Source organism: Nerophis lumbriciformis, linkage group LG04, assembly GCF_033978685.3.
Source record: "Nerophis lumbriciformis linkage group LG04, RoL_Nlum_v2.1, whole genome shotgun sequence".
NCBI lineage: Eukaryota > Metazoa > Chordata > Actinopteri > Syngnathiformes > Syngnathidae > Nerophis > Nerophis lumbriciformis.
The window spans coordinates 67,027,460-67,030,000 of record NC_084551.2 but is presented as its reverse complement, the minus strand read 5'-3'; positions in this window follow the sequence as shown (position 1 = coordinate 67,030,000).

Here is a 2,541-nt window from a genome sequence, read left to right as displayed (position 1 = left end):
GAATCTGAATCTGAAAAATGCGCTAAAGAGCTAGCCTAAAACGTTAGCATGCGCACATGAAAACGCTAACACTTAGCAAATGTGCTAACGATGGCGTGCTAACAGTTAGCACGTCTCACATGTCAATTAACACGGCTGTAAGGTGTATGGCTTCGGAAATAGAGAAAAAAAATTGTAAAATTAGATGAAAAAGTTAGCATGCTTATGTTAGCTAGCTAGCATGCTATCATTTGCATGATAAAAAATTAACAAGTGCCATATACTGAGTTATATGACTCTGGAGTAAACGGTTGCAAAACTAGTTAAAAAAAGTTAGCATGCTAATGTTAGCAGGCTAGCAAGCTAACGTGAGCATGATAATAGGTAGCATGTGTCACATACCAAGTTATATGACTCTAAGGTGTATGGCTGGGGAATTAGAGAAAAAATAATACATTCAGAAAAAAAAGTTAACACTAACAGTTAATGCTAACAGTTTACAAGTGTCATGTACCAAGTTGTATGACTCGGGGGTAAACGTTGCAAAACTAGCTCAAAAAGTTGGCATGCTAATTGTAGGTTGCAAAACTAGTTTAAAAAGTTGGCATGCTAATTCTAGGTTGCAAAACTAGTTTAAAAAGTTGGCATGCTAATTTTAGGTTGCAAAACTAGTTTAAAAAGTTAGCACGCCAATGTTAGCATGCTAGCAAGCTAACGTGAGCATGATAATAGTTTGCTTGTGTCACATAGTGTCATGTACCAAGTTATATGACTCAGGGGGTTGCAAAACTAGCTCAAAAAATTAGCATGCTAATTTTAGCATGCTAGCAAGGGAAGGGGTGGAATGCCATCAGTTAGCATGTGTCACATACCAAGTTATATGACTCAGGGGTTGCAAAACTAGCTCAAAAAGTTAGCATGCTAATATTAGCACGCTAACTAGCTAAAAAAGTTACCATGCCAATATTAGCATGCTAGAAAAGTAAAGGTAGCATGCTATCAGTTAGCATGTGTCACATACCAAGTTATATGACTCAGGGGTTGCAAAACTAACTCAAAAGGTTGGCATGCTAATTTTAGGTTGCAAACCTAGTTAAAAAAGTTAGCATGCCAATTTAAGTATACTAGCAAGGTAAGGGGTAGCATGCTATCAGTTAGCATGTGTCACATACCAAGTTATATGACTCAGCTCAAAAAGTTAGCATGCTAATATTAGCATGCTAACTAGCTAAAAAAGTTACCATGCTAATATTAGCATGCTAGAAAGGAAAAGGTAGCATGCTATCAGTTAGCATGTGTCACATACCAAGTTTTATGACTCAGGGGTTGCAAAACTAGCTCAAAGGGTTGGCATGCTAATTTTAGGTTGCAAACCTAGTTTAAAAAAGTTAGCATGCTAATTTAAGTATGCTAGCAAGGTAAGGGGTAGCATGCTATCAGTTAGCATGTGTCACATACCAAGTTATATGACTCAGCTCAAAAAGTTAGCATGCTAATATTAACATGCTAACTAGCTAAAAAAGTTACCATGCTAATATTAGCATGGTAGAAAGGTAAAGGTAGCATGCTATCAGTTAGCATTTGTCACATACCAAGTTATATGACTCAGGGGTTGCAAAACAAGCTCAAAAAGTTGGCATGCTAATTTTAGGTTGCAAACCTAGTTTAAAAAGTTAGCATGCTAATTTTAGGTTGCAAAACTAGTTTAAAAAGTTAGCATGCTAATTTAAGTATGCTAGCAAGGTAAGGGGTAGCATGCTATCAGTTAGCATGTGTCACATTCCAAGTTATATGACTCAGCTCAAAAAGTTAGCATGCTAATATTAGCATGCTAGCAAAGTAAGGGTAGCATGCTATCAGTTAGCATGTGTCACATACCAAGTTATAGGACTCAGGGGTTGCAAAACAAGCTCAAAAAGTTGGCATGCTAATTTAAGGTTGCAAAACTAGTTTAAAAAGTTAGCATGCTAAGTTTAGCATGTTATCAGTTAGCATGTGTCACATACCAAGTTATATGACTCAGGGGTTGCAAAACTAGCTCAAAAAGTTACCATGCTAATATTAGCATGCTAATTAGCTAAAAAAGTTACCATGCTAATATTAGCATGCTAGAAAGGTAAAGGTAGCATGCTATCAGTTAGCATGTGTCACATACCAAGTTATATGACTCAGGGGTTGCAAAACTAGCTCAAAAGTTTGGCATGCTAATTTTAGGTTGCAAAACTAGTTTAAAAAGTTAGCATGCTAATTTTAGGTTGCAAAACTAGTTTAAAAAGTTAGCATGCTAATTTAAGTATGCTAGCAAGGTAAGGGGTAGCATGCTATCAGTTAGCATGTGTCACATACCAAGTTATATGACTCAGCTCAAAAAGTTAGCATGCTAATATTGGCATGCTAACTAGCTCAAAAAGTTAGCATGCTAATATTAGCATGCTAGCAAAGTAAGGGTAGCATATTATCAGTTAGCATGTGTTACATACCAAGTTATATGACTCAGCTCAAAAAGTTAGCACGCTAATATTGGCATGCTAACTAGCTCAAAAAGTTAGCATGCTAATGTTG